Source organism: Ambystoma mexicanum, chromosome 7p (assembly GCF_040938575.1).
Source record: "Ambystoma mexicanum isolate Mex_15411 chromosome 7p, UKY_AmexF1_1, whole genome shotgun sequence".
Taxonomy (NCBI): domain Eukaryota; kingdom Metazoa; phylum Chordata; class Amphibia; order Caudata; family Ambystomatidae; genus Ambystoma; species Ambystoma mexicanum.
Window position 1 is genome coordinate 758,207,245 of NC_090939.1, and position 23,770 is coordinate 758,231,014.

Below are 23,770 nucleotides of genomic sequence, written 5' to 3' on the forward strand. Positions count from 1 at the left end.
CATGTAAACAATCACATCACCACGCTTACTCTCTTCTTTACACCACCACTCAACTAGAACACAGAGATACTATGACACCATTCGGTATAGCTGTTCTCATACCAACATCCTCCTCATACTCCGCATCACTCTAACTAAACACCGCTGGTTACACACCACCCAGCCAGGCATTCTCCTCAGGCCTAACGCAGCCAAAATCGATCTGGATAAACCTGCCAGAACGAACACATACTCCTGATCTCCCAACCACCACACCTAATGCTAAGAAGCAGCTATTACACAAATACGAATGCCACACCAGCTGCACACATATACGGTGCTCACACGCACCTTTGACGCTCTATACTCTCTCTACTGCCTTGAACTTCGGTTCCCGAGGGCGTTCAACCTACCAGCGCCTTGAGACTATACCAATGGTACATAAGGCGCTATATAAATGCAAATTAACATAAACTAACATAACATACTTTCTATAATGTCTTTATCATTTTTATATAACACTTTCGTACTGTGTTGTGTAACCACTCAAAATGGTACTTTGATATTTTATCACAATATTGGCACTATTCTCTGCACATGTGAGTAAATTGGGCATCCATCCAATAAGACGTCATTGTCCCGGCCTTAATCCTTTTTATTGAAATATTCTTCTAATTCTTTTTCCTTCCTTCTATTATTTTAAAGCTTTAAACTCTCACTCCTTCTTCAGGCATTACCACTCGCTCAATTTTTATACTTGCCACTTCACTCGATCGCCCTAGTTTCATTCACTCAGCCTTCTATGCAGGCCCCCCCTTTCACACCTCGCACTCAATGCTTACACACAATGGGCCTCTCCACAGGCCTGCATTGTTATATTGTATTAGTACAGAAATGGCCTTCTCCCCAGGGCCACCACCTTAACAACGAAGCCCTGTGTTAGTACATTAGAAAAATCAGTTACTCCTCCTCTCAATCAACTGCATCAGTTACTTGCGCCAGGCATCTCTGCACTATTTACAAGTTATTTCAGCTCTGGCTCTTCCATTTTTTCCAAAGGCACATAAAATGAATACTATGACCACTTTCCACAACACCAAATACAAACTGCTGCTACTCACGAAACATGTGCGCGCATGTACCTCAAAAGAATTCTTCCCCAAAGAAAAGAAAATGACTCAACTATACCAAGTGCTACAGTATGCGCAACTCTTGTCTACAAAGGGCCGCCATTTACTATGCAACCCTCTGCTCTAATGCAGATGTGCCACCATCTACCTGCTCCCTATCGGAACAGCAGATCTAATATCTAAGGCTACTACGGGTAATCGCCCTCCACCACTAATGAGCGTGCGTCCTATACGCCATAAAAATAATCCCTTCCGCCCCTTGCGCTTTCTTGCATAGGTACACTGACATATCCTTTTTAGGAGATTCTTCACTTCTCTTGACCTCAGAGTCTTCCTTTTAAGACCTGCACTTCAGTCAGTGTGAAGGCAGCGCCAGACCAGGTAGACCTTCTAGAACTCAGCGCCAATGGACTTCCTCTTGCTAGAGCTCTTCGTACGGGCCAACGGATGCTGTCCTGCACTCCTCCGGGAGCACGGCTAGAATTTCCACGCCACAGTCGAAAGGCTAAGGTGTCTTACTGTGGCCTCCAAAAAAGTGTTGCAGGTCGCCTCGAAGAACTCACCAAAATATTACAAATGTAGTCAAAAAGGATTAGAATCTAAGCGGGGTAACCCGTATAACTGGGTGCGCTGTGGCCCTAAATTCACACCCAAAGGCTGGCCGCGTAGCAGTACTAAGTGGTAATATCCTAACTATCACCAATTAACATAGTTCTATAAGAGGGGATAGTACTGTACGTCCGCACTCTGCCCAATACGAAGTGGATATCAATGCAAACGTCATCCAACAGATTGTGCTCTTGATTTATTCAGCTGATCAACCGACACGTGTTTCGACCCTCTGGTCGTTCTCAAGGCTCTAAAATTCTGATTATTGTGTCTAAGTGTTGCACACTGCACGTCTTATTTAATAGTTCCCAAAATCTGTTGGATTGTAATACAACAACAATTCTGTTATGCTTTCTTTGAACAAAAATAGGAAGTCCAGGAATATTTCTGGTATTTGACTTTATCTTATAGAGTGATATATGAAACTGCAAAAATTATTGGATGTCCCTTGGTTTTGTATTTAATGGGTAAATGTTCAAGTGAAAGCGGTTACTCCTATACCTAGAAAAGAATGGGCACTCTGTTACCTATAATTGCTACTCCAAAAGCAATTCACATAAAAGAATGCATAATTTAGAACAACAGGAGCTAAGATTTGTGCTTTTCATCTGAAATTAGACAATCAAATTCAAAAGAAGTTAACATGCAGACAGTGGACAGCAAGACCATTTCACAGTCTGAGATTACAAAACACAGTGATTGAGCCCAGCAGTAGCAGTAGCAAATGTGCCACAAATACATTTAAAAGGTCAAATAGCCTAATCCAGGCTTGAAAAACTATTTTAGCTTACATTGATGAGAAAATAAAACACGTTATGTAAAACATGAAAACGAAATATAAAAACTGACTCACAAGTCATATGACAAAATAAAAACAATTTTTTTTTAAAGCAGCCAGCTGAACTGTTTCCGTGTGCACAACTATGATTTTAAAACAGTTGGTCAAGAGGATTCTAACCAAACTCCAAGCACAATGAAATAAAAAGATGGACAAAAATGGGGTCAGACAGTCACAATACAAAGAAACAAATAGAAGATAAGATAATAGACAATGAGAAATTCAAGCAACAAATTAACTAAAAAATGAGACGGAAAAGGTGACAATATAGGCAATAAAATAAATTAAAGTAAGAAGGAGATTTAAAAGAAAACAATATGCTCTAACATTTCCACGTGCACTATAAATCTAACATTGAGGGTGCAAATTGTGTACAAAAACAAAGGAAGCAACTAACATATAGTAGAATTACAGAAACAGGTCTTACAATAAATAGAAGAAAACACATGACACATCCTTAGATTGGAAATAGTAGCCAGACAAATGCATTAGACAAAATTAAAAGAAATAGTAGGAAACATATAGAAATACATATTGGTAAGGTAACAAGAAGAAAATGAGCTTTTGTTCCACTCTAGAGTGGAAAATGCATTCACAGAAGCAGCCCCTCACAGTAATTAGAAAACTAGGCGGCAAAAAAGCATTCACATTTCGACCATCAAACACAGCTCCTTCCGGCTCGTCTCAGACATGACAAGGACAAGGACAGATTCCATGAGGGAAGAGGCGACAAAAAGCCACACAGGGATTGGCTGGGAGCAAGGGATGCAGTAGGTTCCCAAGCCCCGAAGAAGCAAACTTATAACAAATAATGTCCTGGCCCATTCCTTTAAAAAATAACAAAACGAAGGTCACAGTTCGGTGAGAACAAGGTAATGTGCAGAAGCAAGCATGCATAAAACGAAGTCAATCAGACAGAATGCACATACTGCCCCCTGTTGGAAAACATCCACCTATGAGTCAGAATATGAGTACCAAGTAAACATGAGCATTTTATCTAAAGAATGTAAAGAAATAAATATTCACAATCATAGAAGCAAGGCGATGATCTACCAATAGGGAATATACTAGGGAATACATTGAATGTATTAATATATGACAAACCAGATATGTTTATACAAGTTGAGGCTATTGACAGCCACCCACACATAGATGCACAGTTCAAAATTGCCAACGGTCCCAAAGCAGGAGGCTAACAAGTAGGCCCAATGACGTCATGCAGTTACATCATGAGAAAGGGAGGAGGTTGTCAGGTGAGGACAAAGGCAGTGACTATGGCAAGGAATATGTGCACAAAATCACACAGTGAGTAACTTTGAATCAAACAACGTGCACACAGGAACCAAGACTCATGTATACTAAAACCCAGGAGTGCAAATATAGTGTGACAACAATATAAATATATGAAAAGGGATGTGGGTAGGCACTTAGAAACTCCTTATGACTGCAAGGAAAGTCAGCAAGCTCTGTATGCACCATTTCTGTTACAGGTACTGACAGCGCTAAGCCCACATCGAGGCCAAGCAACAACAGGATCTGTTAGCTAATACTGATGGTATTGAATAACAAACTTGAAAACAGTACTCATGAGGACGAGAAATACCACTTGAATGTCAGCAAGCCCACGAACCCTGTTGATTAAACAGGGACCCAGAAAGGCTATAAAAGCAATGGGAGGATACCTAAATACATAAGACTCAAAACAACGGGCAAGTAGGAGTAGTGATTACAGAATAGTGAGGAAAACATAGGCATTCACACAGGAGCTAGCTACAACAGCACACCACACTGTAGTGATTAACTTTGCATTCATCTGGTGCAAGTGACTAGAATCTTGAGATGGAATGCAGGGCTTAGAATGTTTATCTATGAGTGTGTTCCAGGTTTCTCAGTTGCAAGGATGTAAGCCCTGAGAGAGGATGCCGGTGGGTGTCCTATGTCCCCTTTTACTTACCTGACTCTAAGAACTGTATTTGGTGTACCTAAACTTAAGTAAATAAGTTAACAGTTCACTGGAGTGTCAGAGTCATTTGTGGCCAAACCCTGAACTCAACACTGGCGACGAGGATGGGATCTGGCTGTGCTGGGGGGACAGCACCAAAGGGAGACACCCACCGCCCCCCCCCCCCCCCTCTGAGAAGTGATCCTCTCTCAGGTAAGAGCGCTGGATGGCTGTGAGGCACTGCAAGTGCAGTGAGGGCAATTGAGGTCCAGACAGAGGTGCTACAGAGGCAGAGGGGGCAAGAAAGGCCCAGACAGAGGCGCTACGAAGGCACTGGAATAACAGAGCAGCTATGGATGGAAAGGTGCTGCATGAGGCAGTGGAGAGGTTCTGCCAGGGCAGTGAGGCGCTACAATGGGCAATGAGATTTTGCAGAGGCAGTGAGGCGCTGCATGAAGAGGTGCTGCGAGGGCAGTTAGGCGCTGCAACAGGCAGTGAAGAGGCACTGCAGAGACAGTGAAGCGCTGCTAGGGGCAGTGAGATGCTACAGAGGCAGTGAGGCGCTGCATGAAGAAGTGCTGCAAAGGCAGTGAGGTGCTGCAACAGGCAGTGAAGACGCACTGCAGGGGCAGTGAGGTGCTGCGTTAGGCAGTGAAGAGATTCTGCAAGGGCAGTGAGGCACTACAAGATGCAGTTAAGAGGTGCTGCAAGAGGCAGTCAAGAGGCGCTGCAAGAGGCAGTGAGTGGTCGCTGCAGAGGCTGTGAAGTGCTGCATGGTGCAGTGAAGAGGTGAGGCGCTGCGAGGGCAGTGAAGTGCTGCACGGGGCAGTGAAGAGGCACTGCATAGGGAGTGAAGAGGCACTTCAGTGACAAGGGTGTGCTGCAAAGGGCAGTGGGGACAAGAGGTTCTAGTGTTGAAAGGTACAACAGTCTGCTGTAAAGTGCAGTGGGCTCTGTGAGACTTATGGTTATTAGAAGGAGCTGTGAAGTTCATTGGAGCAGCAAGGTTCATTCATTCATTGGCATGGTGAAGTTCAAGGTGGCAGTCTCTCATAAAGCATTTAAGAGAATTGAGACTGTACAAACATTCAGAAGAGTTGGAAGTTGTTAATGGATCTGGGAGGGGCCTGGGGCCCATGGACTGTGCAAACATCTGTTGCGCCAAGGCTACAAGCTATTGGTCATAGTGAAGGCAGCTGAGATCACTGACAAAGTTATCCGATGTCAGCGCTTACCTTTGACTGGAACCGAAGGTTGCTGCGGTTGGCTTGAGTGGAGTCCTGGAGTTCGGCATGAGTGCTGCAGCGGGAGGCCTGACTCAGTTATGAAGTTTGATGGGGATGGGAGCTCTGTGTTCCTCTGTTACTCTCTATGCAATGGTGAAGTAGGAGAGAATGCAGAGGTGCTGGCGATTAGAGTTGAGATACTAGAGCTGATATATATTAGTTTATTAGAGTGATGTTGTAGGTACATGTCTCTCTCTTTAATTGAGTTATGTAGTTTAACATATTTCTCTCCACAGGTGGACTACTGTCCATTACATGTGTTGCATGTGTAAAAAGGTGCAATGGTTGAGGTGAACTGTTGAGCGGACTACTGTCCATTACATGTGTTGCATGTGTGAAAAGGTGCAATGGTTGTATTGAACCATTGAGCGGACTACTGTCCATTACATGTGTTGCATGTGTAAAAAGGTGCAATGGTTGAGGTGAACCGTTGAGCGGACTACTGTCCATTACATGTGTTGCATGTGTAAAAAGGTGCAATGGTTGAGGTGAACCGTTGAGCGGACTACTGTCCATTACATGTGTTGCATGTGTAAAAAGGTGCAATGGTTGAGGTGAACCGTTGAGCGGACTACTGTCCATTACATGTGTTGCATGTGTAAAAAGGTGCAATGGTTGAGGTGAACCGTTGAGCGGACTACTGTCCATTACATGTGTTGCATGTGTAAAAAGGTGCAATGGTTGAGGTGAACCGTTGAGCGGACTACTGTCCATTACATGTGTTGCATGTGTAAAAAGGTGCAATGGTTGAGGTGAACCGTTGAGCGGACTACTGTCCATTACATGTGTTGCATGTGTAAAAAGGTGCAATGGTTGAGGTGAACCGTTGAGCGGACTACTGTCCATTACATGTGTTGCATGTGTAAAAAGGTGCAATGGTTGAGGTGAACCGTTGAGCGGACTACTGTCCATTACATGTGTTGCATGTGTGAAAAGGTGCAATGGTTGAGGTGAACCGTTGAGCGGACTACTGTCCATTACATGTGTTGCATGTGTAAAAAGGTGCAATGGTTGAGGTGAACCGTTGAGCGGACTACTGTCCATTACATGTGTTGCATGTGTGAAAAGGTGCAATGGTTGTGGTGAACCATTGAGCGGACTACTGTCCATTACACTGTCTGTATAAAAAGGGAAATGTTGTTCCTAGACTTTGGTGCCATTGTTTTGGCATATGTTGGTAGACATGTATGCGGTGATGTGTGAGTGAAATAAGATATTAAGGTTTTGAGTGTTTATTAAATCTTCATTAGAGTTATTAAGTTGATAACAGTGTTCATCATTAGCTGTTCTATGTAGGCATATTAATATGTTCTCTCCACAGGTGGACTTTTAATTTTAATCCACAGATGGACATTGATGTTAATGTTAATAGATTTTGAAGTGGTGACAGGGTCTAAACCTTTTGGAGTTGGTTGTGGTTATATATGAAATGCTTTGAATAATCTTTTGTTTTTCAGGTGGGACTTTACTGGACAAATCTTTTGATGAAATATTGATCTTGCCACCGATACTTTACTGTTCTTGTTGTTGTCCCTATAGGGGAAAGATGTGTAGTGATTAACTTTGCATTCATCTGGTGCAAGTGACTAGAATCTTGAGATGGAATGCAGGGCTTAGAATGTTTATCTATGAGTGTGTTCCAGGTTTCTCAGTTGCAAGGATGTAAGCCCTGAGAGAGGATGCCGGTGGGTGTCCTATGTCCCCTTTTACTTACCTGACTCTAAGAACTGTATTTGGTGTACCTAAACTTAAGTAAATAAGTTAACAGTTCACTGGAGTGTCAGAGTCATTTGTGGCCAAACCCTGAACTCAACACACACCTAATAATCAATTAGGTGAAACATGTTTCAAATGAGAAGTCGCAATATTAACTGTCATTTGAACAGTCACAAGGCTGATAACGGTCAGATGGTGCAGAACTTTGGGTCCTATGAGAGTCAGATGAGGTAGCATTTTTTGTTGCCACACTGCCTACACCCCACAAAATGATTGGTTAATAAAGGTGGAAACAACCTATCTAAGAACACTCGAGTCAGAATAGTCAATGAACAACTGAGTTGTATGTTGTAGAATGGTCATATCTTGCCCAATAAAACTGGAGAAATTAGATAACTCCATTATTAGATCCTTATAAAGAGGAAGTCATTAGTATGGACACAAGGAATAAGATGGGCCAATAGGGCTAGGTATTGTATAGATTCCTATAGAGGACAGCAGCTGCTGTCAAATCGGTGAATAAGAATTTACACGTATTCGGAAACAAAGTATGAAGTATGACAACACTCTCCCCTTTATAAGCAGCAATTTAATTATATAATGTCAAATGATTTTTTGGGTTGTTGACGGATGATGGTGCATGTAATACACTTTTATTTTTCTTGCTTCCTGTGCGCTTTATTGGCTCATTGGATTATTCTCCAGCATGGGGTCTTGCATCTATGCACATGCCCATGAATATTCCTCATCGTCAGGCTAGGAATCCTTTGTAAAAAGAAAGCAGTTTAGCTATAAACTTAAAAACTGCTTGTCTCCTCTATAGCCTATTAGTGTCGTTTGGGTCATACTGCCCCCAGCCAATGACACTCGTCCTCCTAAACTCCACCCCTGGTGGCCATCTTCAGATTTTACTGCACGTTTCTAGTGTTGGGAGTCCTCTTGCTTCACTCCTCGAAAACCGTAGCTGATATCTTCCATCTATTCTTCGTCTACCGTCACATAGCGACTACCGGCAGTGGGGACTCATTGCCAGTGAAGATCTTCTTTCCATTGTTGGATCTTCAACCCGTGGCGCCAACATTCCCAGGCTTGGGCCTACATCTCGACACCTCGACCATGGCTGATGCTATGAAGAAGAGCTTATTCAGGACCTGTGAGAGCTGTGGCCTGAAGAACATCTTCATCGGGGACCAACACCTCAAGTGCCTTTTTGTCTTCACCCTGACCAAGACGCAAACAGATGTAACATCTGCCCTCCTTCTCATCGAAGACCAAGCTGTCAAGGAGTTCCCCCTTCTCACCTGGGTCCGTTGTTTGCCAGTGCCTTCGATCGCTGCCTTCTTGCGAACGGACCTGGTCTTGAACAGTGCTGCTCGAGTCTCGTCTGGTTCCAGGTTGTGTTTAGTTCCGGGAACGCAGAGTCCAGGAATTCGGGAGTCTGGGAAATGCTAGTAAAGCTCGGAATCAGGAAGGGGGAAAGGGTCAGGAGGGGGTAATAGCACTGGGACAAAGGAAACAATACCACGAGCTACGAACACACGTCTGAGGGCTACTTTGCAATAGCATTGAGACGTGCGGAGCCGCGGAAGGCGTGGTCTATAAATAGATCACGCCCGTTCAGCGCATGGAGCGAGCAAGGGCTTCAGCTCTGGACGGCCATGTTGGAAGTAGTACAGAATGTAAGCCCTGTTGAGACAAGGACCAGGAGGTCCAAAAGGGGCGTGATCTGAAGTTCATGACACAAGCAGGATTGCCACCAGAGGTTGGTGACATAGATCGAGCAGGGCAACGTCTCTGACATGGCCTTCGGGCACAGTTATGTTGCATACAGGGCCGGCAGGTGTCTAGGCTTACTCCCTCTGGTAAGGAGAGGTCAAGGTCCTTTGAGGATGAGTCCTCTAAGGTGAAATCCAATACACCATTGGCACCCTCATCAATGGAATGCACAGCTGAGGCTTCAAGTTCTGGAAGGAGTCGGTTCCTGTCACCAACCCTGTTGATGATTAACCTGCTGGCTAGTGGATTATTTCCGTCAGCAAGGAAGTCGCTAACACTGTACAAGCATAAGATGAGCAGATCTTCGAAGGTCCTGTCACCAGTCCCACCATCATCAATGCAGTCAGCGGCATGAGCGCTGTGACGACAGCCTTGTCCACCAGTGCCACCTCCCCGTTGGTGACCTCCTTGTTGATGGGCAGGACCGTCACCCCGTTGACGACCACTTCGGTGACGAGCGCCCCGTAAACAACCCCATCAGCGAAGTTGGGGAAACAAATCTTCCTACAATGACGAAGAGTTTATCGACGACCGTCATCATCCAGCGTCTCTCTGCCTCCTAGACCCACTTCATCTGTCCTGACCATGATCGCGTCGACAGTTGCACCAATTCCTACTCTGAAGGCACCTATCATAGCCTTCTTCCCAAGAGACTCAGATCGAGACAATTCCCTCCAGCTCTGGATTTTCTGCCCAGGCCTCCCACTGGCTCCTTTGGATTCCCCAGGAGATCGATACATATCTGCACCAGTTCTGAGGAGGATCAGCTTGAAGATTTTTATTCAGACCAGGAAGGACGCCAAGGATCCCTGCGTCATGAGGGATCACCGCCTCATGAGCCTTACCAGCTGCTTAGCCAGCCCTCCAAGGGGCTTGAGCCCGGCTCTGGCTCTTGCTCTGGCTGCACCACCTGCACCTCCACCAAGGGACATATCCCTGGACATCTTAACCACCTTGCATATATTGGTGGTGGAGATTCAGCAGTGACTGCCTGCTGCTCCTGTGCCTAGTCCAGTCAGAAGCTCTTCAGGGCCTCCTCAACATCAGCTGACACCACCCAGTAGGCCACTGCTACCCCTAGAAAAGTACTAGGGGCCCTGCCCTCTGTGGCGGAGGAGTCAGTTCACACCAATACTGGCACAGACACTGACACCACTGAAACTCACACGGATGAGTGTATGTTCCTGCAGATGGGGAACCGTCGGATGTCAATGAGCCTCCCAGGGCTTCACTCCCAGACGATATTGGCTTCTTGCACTCCATCATCTCGAACACAGCCAAGCTCTTCAATCTGTTCCAGAAGAGAAGAAGAAGGAAGGCTTCCTTTTTTTAAAGCGAGAGTCCGCAAAGAAGACCATTGTGTTGTTCCCATTGTTGGACAACACATTTGGAAAGATGAATAGGTAGTCATGAAGGCTCCAAACACCACACCAGCAAAGCATGACAGGCTGGAGGATAAGTACTGTGTTCCAGATTCAGCCCCTAGGTTTCTCAGGTCTCAGCTTTCTCAGGACTCGGTGGTGTAGACCGGCACCAGGAAAAGGTCATGAAACCCCTTGTCGTCGTCCAAGGTGCCTCCTGACCAGGAAGGCAAGGAGCTTGATGTGGCTGGCAAGTGCATCATTACCACAGCAGCCTTCACCATCAAGGCCCCCTATGCCCTCCCCATCCTGTCTAGGTACAACAGGGAGATGTGGTAAAAGCTCAGGCTCATCCTGTACTTCTTCCCTGATGACAAGAAGGCAAAGTCCTTGGCCTTATTCCAGGAAGGAGAGGTGGCGTCAGACAACGCCATCCCATTTGCGCTCGACATAGCAAACTCAAGGTTCCGCTCGATGGAGAATGGTGTGGCTCTCCGGCGCTGGTATTGGCTGAAGGCCACCAATTTCGGTACAGACGTGCAGACCAAGGTCATTGACATGCGTTTGATGGGAACAACCTGTTTGGGAAGATAGTGAATGGCACTCTCCAGGCTATCAAGACCAACACAGAGACGGCACACTCTCTGGGAACCCTTCAGCAGAGAAGGTCGTCCTTTCATTCCCTGAAGGGAAGAGTCTCCAGATCCTCCATGGGGTATACTATCCCTTATCATCAGCCCTCCCACTCCACCACCCAGGAGCCCTACAGAGGTTGCTCCCAGGCCTAAGGCAGTGGAAGCCAACTACATTGTTGTCCACCATCCAAGACTGTCAAATCTTGACTGTCAGTGGCAAAAGATCTCCACGGAGAAATGGGTGCTGAAAGTTCTACAGCAGGGGTACACTTTAGAATTTCAAAGCAGATACCCCTGTATTCCTTGTGTCACGTACCAGGAACTTCACATAGCCCAACTGCTACAGGGGATTCAGGGCATGTTGAAAAAGGGGCAATAGAACCAGTCCCTCAGCACCCCTGGAGTGTACTGCTGATACTTTCTGGTAAGAAAGAATTCAGGAGGATGGCGACCGATCCTAGACTTGCAGCATCTAAACAAGTATATAAACTCCCAAAAATTCAGGATGGTCATGTTGCAGCACAGGCTCTACCAGCAGGAGGATGGGGATTTTCTGGCAACTTTCAACCTGGAGGACGCATGCTTCACATCCCCATTTATCGCAAACACTGGAAGTTCCTGCGTTTCTTGTCCAGGGATGGCATTACCAATGTAAGGCCTTTCCCTTCGGGCTCAAATTGGCTCTGAGGGTGTTCACCAAATCCATCCGGTCCCGCTCCCATGCACTGGCAAACCATCACACAGCAGAGACCATACACCTTCTGAGTTTGCTCGGATTTTCTATCAATTATCCGAAGTCCTGCGTGGTGCCAACTCAGAACGCACTGTTCCTGGGTGCCCGGCTGAACACAATTTCGTGTCTGGTGACCCCCCCGCCCCTTGGAGCAGACGGTGAAAGCCATCCTGGGGAGGGTTCAGCGGCTGTCCACAGCGTCAATTGCAACAGTCCAGTCCATTAAATACCTGCTGGGAATGATGTCCTCCTGCATCCATCTGGTTCCCGTTTGCAGGCTCCAAATGCGGCGGCTCCAGGAATTCCTAAATGCCATGTGGCAGCAGGTCCCAGGCACATGGACAGGCAAAATCGCCCTCAATCGGGCATTCCTTCAAGCTCTTCAATGCTGGTTGGTTCAGTCACTTATCACTCAAGGAGCCCCCTTCCACATCCCTCCATACCAGACTACAGCCACTACCGACGGCTCTCTGGGGGATTGGGGGTCTCACACAGGACAATCTCACACAGTGCTTAATTTGTTGCGGTGTTTTCCAGGGCAGAGCCCTGGTACTTTTATCTGAGCTCTGGCCCTTATTGTCTCATACTCAGTTTAATTATGATGTGGTGTTTTGGCAAATGTATTATTGTAACTGATAGTCACATAATACACACCTATAGATTCAGAGCAAAATGTAAATGATGATTGTGTTTCAAGACACACTTAAATATGTGTCTCATGTCAAGGCACAAGTATGTTATTTTATGTGTATGCTGATTGGTATTTGTAAATCCCACATCTGCTGTAGTGACTGAGTACATTCGTCAACCACAATAACCCAGTTATAGATGGAGTTTTAACCCCATATAAGTTGATAGCATGGGGAGAAGCCACGGGTGGTGGCAACAGTGGGTGGGGAGCCGCCGATCCTGACGTGTCATGGGCATGTTAGAAAATATTTGAGGCCCATCACTTATTTGTTTACAAATTCAGCTCTGATCTCATGCCAGATGCCTCTCGCTCCTGAAGGAGACAGACTTACACATAAACGTCCTGGAACAGCCTGTGGTCTTCTGGGCTCTCAAGTCGTTCCAGCTTCAGCCACAGGGGAAGATGGTGTGGATCTTCATGGACAACACCACCAGCATGTTTTACATCAGGAACCAGGGTGGGACATACTCCTGCTCTCTCCCTAAAAGCCCATTGCCTGTGGCGCTGAGTCATTCTTCAAGGAATGTTGCTCATCCCCTTTCACCTGGCAGGAGTCAAGAACACCATTGCGACCCGCTCAGCAGGGAGCTGTGGTCCTGTCACGAGTGGGAGATTCAGCAAGCATGTGTGTCTCGCCTCTTCCATGAGTGGGGTCTTCCCCTGAACGACCTCTTCGTGACAGTGGACAACTCCAAGTGCTGGAAATTTGCCAGCAGGTATCCTCAGCTGAGGAGTCTAGGTAATGCCTACTCGTTCCCCTTGGACTAGCTCTTCCTGTGTGCTTTTCCTCTGATTCCACTACCTTTATGCATGATCAAAACACTCAGATGTTGCAACTTCAGGATGATCCTCATTGTACCGCCGTGGCTGATCTGATACTCAGACCTTCTCCATCTTTCAATGGTCCCAGCCATCCTGCTGCCTCCATTTCTCGATCTCCTCACTGGAGAAAAAGGGCCAATCCTGCACCACGAACCATCATCACTGAGCCTCAAAGCCTGGCTCCTGCAGCCTTAGATTTTGGGAACTATTCCCTGCTGTTGGAATGCAAGAAGATCCTGGACAAGGCCAACACTCCTGTCAAGGGCTCTTGCCCAGAATCACAAGAGTGGTACCATCAAGTGGAGGGAGCAGGGGGCATCATGGGTCACGCACGTCCCTTTGGGACATTTATACATGGAGGGCCTGGTTGGACACAGTCCTGGCGCCTTTGGCGCCTGGCCCATGGAAGGAGTTAAACAGGACATTCTCATTATGGGCAGAAATGCTTAGAATAAACAGGAACTCTTTTTTTTTTTTTTATTTTATTTTGATATAGCTGAATAATTCAACTTTTCAAAAAGAGAAAAAGCAGAATGAAAACAGTAAATAGCAACAAACTAAAATCAACAAGTACGGAAATATACATGCATATAATTGTACTTCAATTCTTCTTTAAAATTGCAATTTTAGCAGCATAAAAATTACGAAGCAGTTAACAAACAAATCTAGCTCGTAGCTTATTTAGTTCGACATTACTTAGTTAAAAGCAGGTAGAATTGCATCCAAAAATTGCACTAATGATTTAATTGTAGAAAATTTCATATCAGCACATACTGCTTCCCAAATTTATGTACCATTTTTTTGGCTATAAAAGTTCATTAAATTTGTAAAGAATTTGGACCGTTGATCATGCAAGCCACTACAAAAAATGATCAAATGCTGTAATGTCTCCTTTTCATTAGTTATTTGACAATAGCGGCAATAGTCCATATTATTTGGAATCAAATGCCGCCTCACAATGACTTCCCTAGTTGGGAGCAGGTTCAACCTAAACCGTAGATATTTGTTCCTTATGTCAGTGGAGGGACATTTCAACAAATAAGGCGCAGAATGGCCCAAAAGTTTATGACCAAAGATACGTCTATCAAAATCTTTATATTTCAGGCATGTTGTTTGATTAAGAATCCATGACCATTGATAAAATTTTGTCTTTGCCCGTGCTGGATTTTCAAGTAAAAGAGTGATTGATATATTAGCTGTAAGCAAAATTTCAGTTACATAATTACGCCAAGTTCGTGGATAAGAATGAGTAGAAGAAATCAAGTAACGAGCTACAGTACTTAAAATATTGTTCATTCCTAGGCCCAATAAACATTTGCGGAAAAAAGCACACATCCGCCATTTGACTCTAGAAGCCATTGAATTCAAGCCAAGTTTGAATCTTAGTATGGGCATAGGAACACAATTTGGTAGACGTAAGACACTCTTCCAAAACATAGCTTCAAACTTATTCCATATTCTGTCACTGAGACAAGGCTTGGATTCTGCAGCATATAATAATATAGGTATAACGTTTTGTTCATAGAAGAGCAAAAGGTGTTTTAAAGTAAATTTGCCATACTTAAAATTCAAGATTCTTGCTTGAGAATTCAAGTTAGCTAGTTTAGACTGTAAGTTGGGTAAGTAAAGATTATCATTTAATGTATTTTGCACTGTGAGGCCCAAATATTTGTATTCTGAAACGGATTTCAGGGGTTCATTTCCAATGGACCAAGAGAAGTAAGTGGATTTTCTGTTAACATGAGGGTTACACATCAAAATCTGAGATTTGTCAAAGTTTATAATTAAGTAATTATCCTCAGCATAAGTTGACAGTGCAGTTAATAAATTTTGTAATCTCTTTGGGGTCTGCGATACTAGGACCAAGTCATCAGCGTATAATAACCATCCTATGCGCTGGCCCCCTAACTCTGGGGCATCAGAAGGCACCTCAGAAAACAGCTTACCCAAGTCAAGAATAAATAAGTTAAACAAAAAAGAGGCCAGTATACAGCCTTGTTTGAGGCCCGTATATGTGCAGAAGGAAGATGACAGAAGCCCATCTAAGTTTAACCTTACACGCATAGAGGTGTTAGAATGTAGCTGTACAATAAGGGTTAACAAAGAGGGAGGGCAACCTAAGAGATACAATTTCTGAAACATAAGACTCCTATTTATAGAATCGAAAGCTGACCTGAAATCTATGAAAGCAAAGTATAAAAACTGCTTCCGTGCTGCATATTGGGATTTTAGCATGTTAATGGTCATGATGTTAGGCAGAGTACCAACTCCTGAGATAAAGCCAGATTGAAAAGGATCTGCCACATGATTTTTGGTCGACCACACACGCAGATCTCTTAAAATTAGGCGACAGAAAATTTTTCCCGGCACGTCTAACAAGGATATTGGGCGATAACTCGCCGGGTTAGATCGATCCCCCTTTTTATAAATAGGAACAATAATGGACTTTTTCCACGATGCCGGAATGCATTGGGTTTTGTGTATGTGCACGAAAATGGAGTACAGTATTTTAGCCCAAATTAGAGGAAATTGCTTCAGGTGCATGTTTGACAACCCATCAGGCCCAGGGGCCCGTGAAGAGTTAGCTTTATTGATAAAGAATAAAAGGTCTTCTTCATCAAAATTAAGCTCAAACGCAGACTGTTGAAGCTTGAAGCTGTCTGCTATGATGGTACGAGAAGCATACATATTAGAGTAATATTGTACCCAGGATCCTTCACTCACCCCATTCGTCTGTATAGCAGCCTGCTGACCTGCAGTCGCCTGGTTTATAATTTCCCATGATGCTTTCGAGTTTTTGCTAGCCAGTATTTTTAACATCTTACTACCATCTTGTTGATATAGTTTGGCCCGCTTGCCTCTTAACCAGTTCCTATACCTGGTTTTAATCGACATAAGCATTTTCTTTCGATTATCATCATTAAGTTTGCAAGCCTCCCCTTTTTCTGCTTCAACTAGAGCTTTCATGGTTTTAATTTCATGATCGAAAGTATGAAAATTAGGTGATTGTCTTTGTGTATGCATGATAGAAGCGGGTTGAAACAATTGCATTAACTCATAATATGTAACTGTAGGGTTATGATCCAACATACACTGATGTTCAAGTTGAGCCTCATAGTAATGTCTAAATGCTTTCAAAGAGGTTTCAGTCCAATGTAATCTGTTCCCAGCTGTATTCACATTTATGGAACCTCTTAAGTATTGTGGCATTTCGTGACTCGTGAAAGTCTTGGAAGTCCAAGACATGTTAAGAATATTATGATCACTTGCTTCTGCATCTATGACCTGAAATGATTTGACCCTGTCTAACATACGGCTATCTACATAGATATAGTCGATGATTCCTTTACTAAAGGCACGTTGCCATGTTGCTCTTGCAGGTATATCAGGAGCGATTGAACCATTTAACATAAACAGACCTCTATCCTCAACTAAGTTCAGCCATTTATTCAACCGACTCAACTCTGTACTGCGAGGTGTTCCAAGACAGTGGAGATTAAAGTCTCCGGCAATGATAATAGAATCTACTTTGTCGTCTACAATGGTAAGATCAAGTGCGTTAGTTATGTTGGCCAAAAATATATCATCTGTAATGCTCAGGGCATTCCAGTATACATTGATAAGTGCACAATGCATGTCGGGACCAATGAGCCTTGACATTTGGATCGAAGCATTAGAGAAAAACCATGGTTCAACTTTAAGAGTACAATTTTGTTTAACGGCCATTAGAAGATCAGAGGTAGGCCTTCCATATTTCCCCTTCTCAGCGGGTACAAGCAAGATGTCATAGTTATCCCAGGATGGCGGATGCAGGAGCCAAGATTCTTGTAGCAGTATGACATCATGCTTCGACAGATCATAAAGTCGGTTATTCATCAGATGTCGATGCCCCCTGGAATTCCAGCTGATCAAGGAAAAGGAAACCTCATTGTTTGCCTGATGCTAACGCTGAGTTTGCTTTTGATTGCAGGCACACTTTACAGGACTGCAACTCAGGTTACGGTTTGTAAATTGATGTGTGAGAAGCTGAGTGTTTTGTTCTGAAGTGTGTTCTGAGGGACTAGAATGTACCGAAACCATGAAACCTAATTCAAGCAGTTTTGCTCGAACTGCCCAGATGGTATTAACTACAATGCGAGAATTTATCCACAATATTACTGAAGACCGTTGAGAGTGGTCAGGGAATTCCACTTGTGCGATATCAATAGAGCCAATATCATCCAGCTCTGAGAACTCACTGAATATGGCTAAAATAGATGCACGATTCAAGAGATACTGAGTGGCCGGTAAGGGACAACATTTGAAAGATAGCGAATGGACAGCAGGTCTCTTAGGGCGCAAATTCCCTTGTGTCAGTTCAGAATTATTATTAGCCTTCATAGGTGTTTTATTTCTCAAGGTCTCAAATTTCGGGTCTTTTCCAACTACAGAGGTATCAATATTAAGAATTTTGACTAATGTAGTTTTAATCAAAGATTCAATATTCAGACAAGACAATTTTTCTTCTTGTGTTTTATTCTTATGAGACGCTGTCCTAGTGTCATCAATCACTTGCTGTCCTAGCCCTTGAATTTTGCAAAAGTTCAGAGATCGAGTGTTTGCAGAGCTGGAGTTAACATTTGGACTCAATGTTTTGACATCAGGAACAATAGGTTCACAGTTTGGTAATACCAACTTCTTTTAGACCGGCTGGGAAGCCATGTAGTCATCAACAGCCTGTCTGATTTCTCGTCGCTGAGCCATTAGATTCGGTTCATGTGTAGATTGTTTGGGTTGTAAAAATGACGTTTTTTTTTTCAAATTGTTTGCAGGTAGATCTGGTTCTACTTCGAGCGCTACATCAACCAAAGCATTCAGAGGGCTATATGACTGAACAATTTTATTTTTCACCACAGCTTCTCTAGTTGACTTTGTCTGGGACATTGTTAAATATTTCTTTGTGATTGCCTTAGAAGCCATTTGAGAATTTGATGTGGGCAATGTAATATTTTTAACAAATGCTTTAATTTGTGACGACCGTTTGGGGACAGATTTAATATTTTTTGATTTCTTTTGTAGATCATCCTTAGATTTCCCTTGCTTTAAAGATACGGTCTCAGTCCCCATATTGCCAAACAAAGCATAGTTTGGTTTTTTATTCTGAACAGTAGAGACAGGCAAATGCTCTTTAGGGCTGGCCGTTAAATCCACGATGGGCTTACTTATGTAGGGTAAGATAGAATATGTTTGACGGAGCTCATCAGACCATACAGTAGTTTGAGAGCTGACAGATTTTTTCTGCGGATGTGGGACAGATGGAAGGTGAAGATCGTTTAGCTTATTTATTATGTCAAGATGACCAGATAGTAACTGATTTAGTTGCTCTGAATGTACATCAGCCTTGGAAGCCAAAGCTTCAAATAGTTTTGCAAGAGACAAAATAGCTGTGTTCATAGATGACAAGGCAATAGTGACCATGTTAATTTGTGGATTTGCTACTTCCGTTATAGAATGATGATCAGGGGCAATTTTACGCGGAGTGGGAGCAATAAATGATATTTTCTCAGCAGAGTAAGAATCACTAATGTTTGTGAACATAATTGGTGATTTAGAGAGGTTGTCCGAAAGAGTGTGTACAGTAAAACAAGAAGCGTTTATGTCCAAGTCTATTACTGCCAAGTCGGTAGAAAGTGGACTTTTAACACCATTTACAACAGGTAAGGGCAGAGCAGAATTGTTTGCAGACATTATTGTCTTTGCAGTAAGTACATTGTTTAAAAGTATACTGTCTGTTAAAGAGACATTTTCCTTAGCAAATGTGACAGTGGGGGGGCCTCCAGTTTCACCATTAATTTGAGCTCTTGGTGTTCCTGGAGAATTTTGCAATCCACACGTCTCAGAGACTGCAGTGTTCGTGCCATGGATGTACATTGTGGCAGGTTTAATGACTGAACCAATCAGTTCGTCAGATGTGGTCATCTGACCCTTCGATTTAGAGTGTAAGTTATCCATATCACAAAAAAAAGGGCGGATATCCACTTGCAATGAAGAGGCAGATTTAGATTTTACGGAATGCTTAGTTGTGGTTGCAGAGGAGGTAGAGCTCAAACGACATTTCTTGGTTAAACTAGACGAAGAGTTAAAGAAAGATCGCTCCACGTTGGTGACATGATTTTTAGTGATTGCAGGCATACCTGATTTTAGAGAAGTGATGCCCCTTTTCATGATAAGATATGATGATTACTTTGTCGAATGGCAGATGTACGTTACGTTGTTGATGTAGGTGACCTATACTTGAAAAGTACCTGCACGTGTAGATGTTCCTGTGCGCAGCTCGCCAAACAGCCGCACAACAGCCAGCGCCCTTTCCACCAGACGGGCTTACCGCCGCAAGGGTGTCTTGCTTGCCGTTATGTAGAAGTCAAAAACCATGTGATTGGTCACGTGACAAACTCAGGACCGCCTCCTCCAGGAAGCGATATGCACGGCAGCAAGAGCTACGAGGCTCGCAGTGCTGCAGCTGTCACAGGTATTTCAATCTAAAATGCCGTTAGGGTAAAAGCAAGCGTTCGACCTCCAAATGATTCACACACGCCGCTCGGGCGTCTTGCTTGCCGTTATGTAGAAGTCAAAAACCATGTGATTGGTCACGTGACAAACTCAGGACCGCCTCCTCCAGGAAGCGATATGCACGGCAGCAAGAGCTACGAGGCTCGCAGTGCTGCAGCTGTCACAGGTATTTCAATCTAAAATGCCGTTAGGGTAAAAGCAAGCGTTCGACCTCCAAATGATTCACACACGCCGCTCGGGCGTCTTGCTTGCCGTTATGTAGAAGTCAAAAACCATGTGATTGGTCACGTGACAAACTCAGGACCGCCTCCTCCAGGAAGCGATATGCACGGCAGCAAGAGCTACGAGGCTCGCAGTGCTGCAGCTGTCACAGGTATTTCAATCTAAAATGCCGTTAGGGTAAAAGCAAGCGTTCGACCTCCAAATGATTCACACACGCCGCTCGGGCGTCTTGCTTGCCGTTATGTAGAAGTCAAAAACCATGTAATTGGTCACGTGACAAACTCAGGACCGCCTCCTCCAGGAAGCGATATGCACGGCAGCAAGAGCTACGAGGCTCGCAGTGCTGCAGCTGTCACAGGTATTTCAATCTAAAATGCCGTTAGGGTAAAAGCAAGCGTTCGACCTCCAAATGATTTACACACGCCGCTCGGGCATCTTGCTTGCCGTTATGTAGAAGTCAAAAACCATGTGATTGGTCACGTGACAAACTCAGGACCGCCTCCTCCAGGAAGCGATATGCACGGCAGCAAGAGCTACAAGGCTCGCAGTGCTGCAGCTGTCACAGGTATTTCAATCTAAAATGCCGTTAGGGTAAAAGCAAGCGTTCGACCTCCAAATGATTCACACACCTTTTATTAGGAGCAAGAATACTCTCAAGAACTCTCATTTGTGTAACTAGTCCGAGTGTCGTCTCCATCTTCATCTGCATCAGCATGTGCAACTTCTAACTTCTAGGAGTGGCAGGGTGTGGCATGCAGAACTTGCTAGGGGGCGTGGCCTTAAGAGCTCAGCTATAAAAGCCAGCCGAACCCCAAGGCACACGCTTCACGTTATTCTGGACTTCCGTGCAGCGTAACGCTCACCGTCGCCTGGGATTCATCTTACCTGAAGCTATCCTGCTCTTACCTGTGTACTTCCTCCTGGCACTGCGGCTCACCTGCAAACATCTTGGAGTGCAGTCATCTTCCTCCTGGCACCAGGGCTCACCTGCAAACATCTCGGAGTGCAGTCATCTTCCTCCTGGCACTGTGGCTCACCTGCAAGCATCTGGGAGCGCAGACATCTTCCTCCTGGCACCGCAGTTCACCTGCAAACATCTCGCAATGCAGACATCTTCTTCCTGACAACTCGGCTCACCGGCAAACACTCCTGAGCGCAGACAGCATCATCTAGGCACCGCAGCACGACACACTCCATCCGAACTCGCAGCGCCTGCAAGGAAAAGGCAAAAGACAAGGTTAGACACTTAACAGACATCAGGGCTTGCTGCCATTAAAACCTTTCACCTTCCCTAAAGCCATCACTTACCTGCTGCTGGACATTGCGGTTGCATCCATCTCCTGCTCAGCCGCGTTCCGTGCCTCCATAGCCGATGTTGGCCGCTTTACCACCTACTTGGGAGGAAAGAGAGAGAAGCGTTATTCAGGGCAAAACAACCACGTTGAGAGCAATAACATCAAGGCATTGAGAGGGCAAAGACATTGAAAGAAAGCAGAAAGAAGGGAAAAGACAAAAGACATTGAGAGAAAGCAGAAAGAGGAACTTAGTTGCAGCCGGACTGGACTAATACTCAGGAATCAGTGAAGGAACTAGATTCCACCAACAAGCGCCCCTGCCAGAAGTAGCAGGACGGAGAGCTCATCATTAATATAAATCAGGTGAGCCTTATGGGCCGGTACGTGCCCACAGAAATCGCACCTTGGGTCGAAGGGGTTGGGAGATACCACAGTTACCTACCAGCGCATTCACATTTTCCCATATCCACACAGGAGCAGAGCCACCAGTTGTCGACGCATATAGCTGATCCGCAGGAGACGAAACCAGAAGGAGGAGATCTAATACCAGGGAGGGCCTCAACTGTGCCCCAACGCCTGCGCAGAGACCAGGCAAGCTTAACAGAACGTGAAGCCTCAACTCTCTGCCTGGGCGTTATGGAAACCTCTGAAACAGATCTGTTGGCCCAACTACTAGGGGAATTCCGGGCTGAAGTACATGCCTCACGACAAGAGACTAGTGCGTTAAGGCGGGATATTAACGTAACCCGGGAGAGGACGAACGATATAGCAAGGCAGGTGCTGCAGGCACAAGCAGGACAGGTCCCCTTGCCTGGGATAAGCCACACTGCTCCGCCACAACCATCCACACCGGTTCAGGTAGTCCTTCCAGGGCCAGTGCCCTTGCCCCTCCCAAACGCTTCAATGGCGGCCCAAACAAGTTTGCCATATTCATGAACCATTGTCGTCTACATTTCTTATGCAGGCCGGAAGCCTTCCCTATGATCAAGCCAAAGTGGCATTTGTACTTTCATATCTAGAGGGTAATGCGGCAGACTGGCCAATACCATTAGTAACCCAAGATGATCCTTTGCTTCGGAACTTTGGGGGTTTCCAACACAAAATGAAGAAATTGTTTGCCCGACATGCTCAGGGACAAGCTCTGGACAACAAACTACTGTCACTCAGACAGGGAAATCAAGATCTATTAACCTACATTGCATCTTTCAATCGTCTTGTAGCTCAAACCAACTGGCCAGAAGAGAAAAGAACTACACTCTTTTATCGAGGGCTATGTGGGAACTTAAGGATGTGTTGGCGCAAGTTGTGAACCCACCTGAGGGGTGTGCAGACTACATAGACCAAACAGTGCAACTTGAGCATAGGTTGCAGAACAGGAAAATGGATCGAGCCAGATCTGAAGGGATGACCATTTTTGTGCGACGCCACGAGACCCACACTAAAACACATGAACACTTGGAAGCAATGCAAATCGGTGGGTTACGGAGTCCGCTAACTAAGGCAAAAAGAGAAAAAAGAAGACAACAACAACTTTGTCTATATTGTGGGAAAGCAGGCCATTTCCTCCGAGATTTCCCAGTGAAACCTCCCAAGAAAATGGTTGGGGCAACTGACGAAATCAACGATGAAGAAGAAGAAACACCGGACTCAGGAATCTCCAACGCCGGGCAAGCATAGGGGTCCACTTGTCGAGCAAGAAAAAGGAATACGCAGAGACCTCACATCTAGTCCTTCCGGTACTTTTGGTAAATCACAAACAGCTGTCAAAAATACATGCCTTGGAGGCATACATTGATAGTGGGGCAGTAGGAAACTACACTGAGCAAGATCTGGCAAAACGGATAGGCCTTCCTCTTCAACAAAAGCAGAAATCGGAAAATGTCACGGCAGTGGATGGATCTCAGTTATCATCCGGCCCGGTGACACAATGCACCGAGAAAGGCAAGCTTCTGTTGCAGGATGGGCACCAAGAAGAAATCATCTTTGATCTCATCATTGCTCCCCAGTTTCAGATGATATTGGGAATGCCCTGGCTAGAGACCCATAATCCTAAAATCGACTGGCAAAAACGAGTTCTAACCTTTCCCCAAGACTGCGCCAACACCTGCTACACTAAAGACATCATCAACCAAAGACCCAAGAAGAGTATTGTGCTGGGCCTTACTGACACCTTACCACCTGAATAT